Source organism: Chinchilla lanigera, unplaced genomic scaffold (genome assembly GCF_000276665.1).
Source record: "Chinchilla lanigera isolate Chin_1 unplaced genomic scaffold, ChiLan1.0 scaffold00002, whole genome shotgun sequence".
Taxonomy (NCBI): Eukaryota; Metazoa; Chordata; class Mammalia; order Rodentia; family Chinchillidae; genus Chinchilla; species Chinchilla lanigera.
The window spans coordinates 5,131,057-5,138,496 of record NW_004955403.1 but is presented as its reverse complement, the minus strand read 5'-3'; positions in this window follow the sequence as shown (position 1 = coordinate 5,138,496).

Genomic DNA, 7,440 nt, shown 5'->3' with positions numbered 1-7,440 from the left:
AATGGATTCTGTTCTGATTGCTTAGTTCATCTGAGTTATGAAGACCAGATAAATATAGACTCCTACACTGATCAGGGGTTATCACAAGGACCAATGGAAATATAAAGATGTGTGAGAAAGTATATGCCAACAGTGGATCAAACTGGGCTCTCTGTGGTCTGAATGTGTTTCCTAGGCACATGAACGCTGATCTTGTCCTGACTTCCTATGGCCAGCAAACATCTTCCGCTCATTATTCAAGCTATCTATTATGTTGACAATTCTAGTTTTTTTTTTTTTTTTCCTTTCTTGGCTTCTTCTGCTATCATCACTAATGACCCCAAGTAAGGTCTTCCTATAAATTTCACACGAATGGATCTTACTGGTTGGTAAGTCAGCATCTAGTTAATCACAATCTATTTCTTTTATTCATTCATATTACTTTTACAGATTCTGTTCTGACATACTGATACATGCAGACAACCAAATTTTATTATTTTCTTCATGTTGCACATCACTAACCACTAGCTAAGCCAAAGAGAACTGCATTTTTGTCATTTACTGATCACCTGTGATGAACAAACATAGCCTCTGGGTGGAGACTGGGCTGGAGGAGCTATGCTGTATCAAGTGGAATTCAGGAGCTCAGCATCTGGAATAAGACAGAACTTGGTGCTAACCCAACAGTAGGCTTGAGTTCTCAAGTGCGCAATTTATTATAAAAGTCTCAATTTCTTTATCTGTTAAATGAGGATTCTTCAAATTGTTTTCTGAATACTTACACATGTAGGGTACTGCTTGCGTCCCAAGGAAATCTTTTTCAGTACAAGTGATGAAAATGGAGGCTGGAGGAGTGCACACCCTGGTGTCAGAAAACACCCAAGTTATCCATGGTTCAGAAGTGATTGTTACAGAAAAGGCGATGTCGCAAAAACAAGAGTAAGAAGGAGGAGGGGTTCCCAGGAGGGGTGCTCCACATATTAACAGGGTGATAATTTCATTGAGAAAGTGCAAGTTGAGAAAAGGCTTAAATAAACTGAGGAGGGGGCTGGGGATTTAGCTCGGTGGCAAAAGCGCCTGCCTGGCAAGCGCAAGGTCGTGAGTTCGGTTCCTGGTACCAGAGAAAAACCAAAAACAACAACAAAATAAATAAACTGAGGAACTTCACTGCACCAGCAAGAGGAGCAGGGGCTGTGGACACAGGAGAGGAAACTGGCAGATTTACACACACAGCCCCCAAAGGTGTGGATTGTTCCCAGGGTACTTTACTTTGCTTCTGTATGACATACCATTGATTTCCAAAGGGTGTTTTTATTTTGTGAGGATGCGTATTCTAGACTGGTGTCCTAAGGAGACACTGGAGAGCAAAGCCTATTGGCCAAGTACTCTTAGACTATGTAAGTTTCATTGATTTACACCTGTACACACACTCGCACCGAAAACTGTATTCTTTCACTAGGCTCATGACATAGTTCCTGCTTCATGAAGTGTTTCCTGATATGCAATCTACCTATCACTTTCTAAAAATTTTGAGTCAAGTATCTAATCATTAATTCTATAGCCCACATTAGGTAGCTACTATGTGCTAGGAACATACAATTTTTGTGGAGTAACAAACATGACCAAAAATGTTACTTAATTGGAAAGTTGTTCCTTAGTTCAAATGTATAAGTTTTTCTCCTAATTTCAAAAGCAAAATCTTTAACGTTTTTATTCTATCTAATAAGGAACACTGACAGTTAAAAATCGTATATACAAATGATATCATTTTCTCATTTGTGAGTTGGATTTTAAAGTATCTTATAATACTAGCAAAGAAGTTTATGTAAAAATACAAATTCATTACTGACTTTGGCATATTACCCAAAGAACACATGGATTCTGAAGTTTAACATATTTTCTAATATATTACATCAATGAATTAATAAAACCCAACTTGCAATTTTATCAGTACATGAGGAATACACAGTTGATAAGTGAATAATTAAGTTTGTTGACTGTTTGTTATGAATCAGATAATAGCATGACACTGACTTTTATCAATTCGTTTTATCCTAAACAGTTCTAAACAGTATGTACAACTATTTCCACTCATAGAACAGGACATCAAAGCACAAAGGTTTAAAGAACTCTTACACATATAGATAAGAAGCAGACAGATCATAATTGAAACTCAATAAACATGATGTAGTTAACCTCAACTGTATTACTTCTGTTGATAAAATTAAATAATAATTACTGCTTTTAAAATTTAAAAACTTGAGGCAGAATAAATTTCCCTTAACTTGACCAAGGTATATTCCAGCAATCAAATGATTAATTTTAACACATTGGAAAAATTTCTGTTACATTCAGGAATGAGAAAGGATGTATGAGCTACTTTTTAATATTGAGTTATTAATTCTATCTAATGTGCTAAAAGGAAAAAATACAGATGTATATTGGAGAAAAAGAATCACAGTAATTAGTTGAAAGTAACACAAAAAATTTATAGTTTAATAATTTATGGAACAGCAGATAATTATGGAACAGCATTCAAAAATAGAATTATGATACAAAAGTAATAACCTTATATTGTCAAATTTACATTTCTAGTCAGTAATTTGAATATACTCTTTACTATTTAGAATCATCTTATATAAAAATAAGCAACTCTACACATTCACTGTAGCATTGTTTATAAAAGATCTACCTCATAAGCAAACATTGTAAATAATCTGTAAAGACTTCAAAAATTATGTTTAATTCATAAAATCCCTTTGTTCTAATTATGGGATTTCATATGTTAAATGTACTGCTAAGTCCTTAATAACTATTTATACATCACTTCGAAGGGCCTGGAAGTATAGCTCAGCAGCACATTGCCTGGGTGGCAAGTGCAAGGTCCTGAGTTCAATTCCTGACTCAAAAAAAATTTGAAAAGGCAATCTATACAGCAGTTTGACTAAAACTGATAATCATTTTTTAACACAGAGACTATTTTTACACACATATATAAGTGAATACACCTATCTGGTATAATGTTCTGATTAGTTGTAAGTACGCACACCAGAAGTTTACTGTGGTTATATCTGCGGAGTTGTAGGGTCAGCAAGGCCCCCTGGGGAAGGCTGAAAGATCCCTCCCCTTTTTAGAGGGTTGGAAAGGTAGGCTCTGTGTGGTATGAGCAGCAGGCAGGTTCCGAGCACCTCTGTGCTTCAGAGCTGACACCTGGCTCTGAGCAGGCAATACTGCCCCTCCTAGTGAGTGTCATGGCCACCTCACTTCCCCCGTAGCTCACAAGACCAAACCCCTAGCAACAAGCTCAGTATCCACTTCACCAAGTGCCAACCTCCAGGGAGTAAAGACAAGACTCCTGCTATTCCCGCCCTATGGCAGTAGATGATCGAGTCAGAGCAGGGAATGCAGGGACAGTGAGGAGGGGAGACAGGCAGAGAAGCAGGGCAAGGCTGACATGGCTGACTGCTACGGAAATGACCACCTGGGGACTGGAAATCGTCCTTGGTGCAACCTTTACAGGTGTAGAGCAGTTATTCTTAGAGATCCCTTTCCTACATTGGAAATGCCCTAGAACTCCATAAACCTGAGCCCACCCTAGGAACAAGCTGACCCAGCCACAAAAGACTAAGACCCACGGCTTAAAACCCCAGGTCCCATCCTTGCAGAGCAAGGACACCATCCTGAGGCGCTCACTTTTGAGCTCTCCCTGCCAGCAAACTTGTTGCTAGACACCTCTGTCCCCTCCTTGGCAATGTTATAAGTAACTTCTGCTTCACAGCACTTCTGTCTTCTGAGTTCCTCATTCTGCACTGGCTGAGCTGGGGGATCTTCAGCTTAGTCAGCCTCCTCGTCTACCCTTGCATGCCTGGCCAGGGTAAGAGCAAGAACCTGAGAAGCAGGACGATTTGCCTCTGGAAATCCCTAGTTCTGCAGACCCCCACCATGATGTTATAGAGTGGAATTTTCAGTGATGATGAAAATAATTTTATGTAACTTTATAATAGTTCTACTGTGAATTTCTGGATGTACAATTACTACCCACTAATTTGCACTGAACAACCCCAGTCTGCAAGAATGCAAACAAAAATAAATCCAAACAAATAATCCATTGTTTGTCTTTACTATTTAAAAAGTGTTTTAACATGTGCTAATTATCCTCTCATTTAGTCCCTATAAATGCAAATCACCATCTATTAAATTTTAAAATTGTCCTGTTACTACTATTTTTAATTCAAAAATCCCTGTCTGCCTTAGTGTAAGTATCCTTCTTTCTTTATCGGTTTCCCTTTTCCATCTTTTGAATCCAAGTAAGGTAGAAATGAGCACAGGGAAGCCTTTAAGACTTACTTTGTTTCAGGCGTTAGGATCAGCGATCAGAGCATCAGATTTCACAAGAGCTCTAGTTCCCTAAGGCATCTGGTTCAAGCCAAAGCCCCCTTTCTTTCTCCTCCCATCAAAATGCAGACTCCCTGCTTCCTCCAAATCAGACTTATCCCTGTGAAGTTTCACCCTGACAGTGGCTACAATCCAAACTGCCAAGAAGTAGTTTTCATTGTACTTGACACACAACATGTTGATTTTTCTGCTTCACTAGCAAATGAAAATGAAATTACCCACAAGGTTTCTTAGTCCGAGCAGTGTTCTGTCATTCCTGACACCCGAAGGTCTGTCTTCCTGCTGCAAAGCACCATCGGGATATTCTGTAGGAGCTCACTGGTAGCATGTAAAATGGTTTCAGACAGGAACCAAAAATCTTTGCTTTCTTTTAAGATGTAGTTGTCTTAGGAAATCATTTATAAGCCAGGAAAGTTTAAGTAATTATACGTTGAAATTTTAAACAGGTAGGAAAGGAAATCCAGTGGCATTCCAGTCGTCTATTTATTCATAACTTAAGGGGGAAAAAAGTTCAGGGCAGTAAAAATGTCAGCTGACAATTAACCATCTCTTCTTTCTGAAAGGTTAGTAGGCTTCCTGTCAAGGCATCATCAGAATCCACACTTTCCCATTCCACACAGGAGGTGATGTTTTGAACACTCCATATTTACATTTTGAGACATTTGGTATTTTTATTCCATTTACCTGATACCCTATTAAGATATTAGAAAGTATAGTCTACTATAATAAGGAGAATGAGCCCATAATGACAACATGACTATTACTTATAGAGTCCTCCTTGTATGTCACAAAACATTTCTTAGTGTTTTAAAAAAGTTATCAGTGGATTTCCCAATGTAAGACCCCGAACTACTGTGAATTTCACACACAGAACAATTAGTTCGGTTACTTCTCCAAAGACACACCATGTATGTAATGGAAACAGAGATTACCTCTTAGCAGTCCGGCTCCAGAATCCAATACCTTTGCACCCATGTGCATTTAATATGCAAGTACCACTACTGAGATTCTTGTAGCAGAGCTCGGGTTGTGAAGCAACCCCGGGGTGCCAGACTGCACAGCAGTGAGAACAGTAGGACATGACCTTTTAAAGGAGTGCCTTGTACTGGAGAGCTCTGGAAAATCTCGGGATTGCCAGCTGCCCAGCAGGGGCAAGAAATTCTGTCCCTACAGCTAGGGGTATCATTTCCTGTACATAATGGGCCTTGCAACTTACATAGGAGTTGTGAGGGAAGGTGTTTCTACCAACTCGCTATGAAATACCTAATGATCAATCAGTGAAGATCTTCCTTCATCATCTTTCATGTACTGAATCATTATTACAATTACCAATTGCAGAATACACATTTTTTTAGTTCACTGACAAAATGCATTATAAAGAAAAGCTTCAAGGAAGCTGGTAATTCTATATCAGAAAGATGTGCTACTTCCTTGGATAAAATGGTTGGAAAATCCTCATAATCTGAGGTACAAAAACTTAGAATTATCCCTTAGATTTTCAAACAACTTTAAAATGATCTACCATCAAGCAACAGCTGGTTCCCATGTTCGTGCCAGATTCAATGAAGCCTTCCCTCAGCAGCCTGCCAGGCCTCATGAGTACTGGTGCTCACATTCAAATCTACTGCCCAGGAAAAATCATTTTCAGAACTATCATCAAAACGTGGTGTGTTTTCCTGGGCATGGCGGTTTACCCCTATAATTCCAGCACATTGGAAGCTAAGGCAGGAGGATTGCCATGAGTTTGAGGCCGGCCTGGGCTACATAGTGAGTTCAAGGCTGGCCTGCACTATATAGCAAGATGTTCTCTCAAATAAACCAAAATATATAAAATAAAAATAAAAATGGTATGTCTTATAAATATGCTGGCAGAGTCATTATTCTAGCCCCCAATCCTGTCTCTCTTTCTTCTAGGAATATCCTATCTCCTAATTTAAAATTAAATTTTCTTATATCACCTCTCCTACCCACTGTACTCTTTAAGCTTCTATTTTATGCTTCTAGCTCTAAAAACTGTCACTCCTCCTCCCTTTTCCTTGCTTATTTCCAAACTCTTTGTTTCCACTGCTATTGTAATATGATTTGCAATCATATCACTAAATCAAAATGACACTCAGAAGTTCATAAGTGATCGTCTACCTGGAAATTTTACCACTGATTCTGAAACCAGCAAGTAACATTTGGTTTTATTGTGTATTCTGTTCTTGAGCCATTCCTTAATAAACTTCTGGGAAATCAAACTAATTTGATTGTCATCTTACACCTCTCATTTTCCTCATGTATATTAAAATACATCATTATATATACACATATATGCACAGAGAGAGAGAGAGAGAGAGAGAGAATTGGATTCTCTGTTGCCAGCACCAACAGTGATAGAGCCATATATTTTTTTCCACTTTTTCTGTGCTGTTTGGCAAGAGTAGAGCAAGCATGATCTAAATGATTCATTTCATTGTGCAGCATTTTTTAAGGAGTCAAGCCAGCAACCCTTGGGGAGACGGCATCTGTGGGAAAGATGTGTGTTGTTTCGGTTGTTGCTGTTGTTGTTTGTTTGTGCTCCCGCACATCTGAGCCACCAGCTTCCTCACCTCTACCTCAGTGATAGGAAGTACAAAAATATTCAAGGAAAAATCCATCTTGTCATTCCTGAGGTCCTGATGTTTGCAACCAGTCTGCCTGCTCCACACCTTTTAAAGTTTCCTTAGGTTTGTTTTGTCCGTGACATCCAGGGATTTGTGTAGTGCTTCGTGAGTACCTTTTCATGTGCTTTCTCATCTATCCATGCAAGATGACTTAAAACACTCCACACACTGTAGGTTCTGTCTTTATTTCTGTTGAGTTACAAGAGTATTAATTTGTTTTCTCCAGTTACCACCACTGTACAGATTAGGAAAACAAGACTCCCAGAAATGAAATAACCAAGACAAGAGTAGGCCAAAGAGAAGCCCCACAGAACGACCTGGGTGTAAACATATCAGCCCCATGTAATGCTTCACATGTTGTGTTTGCAGTCGGGACCCCTGATCTCACATCCTACTGGGTCAGCCTCAGAGGCCATCAGGA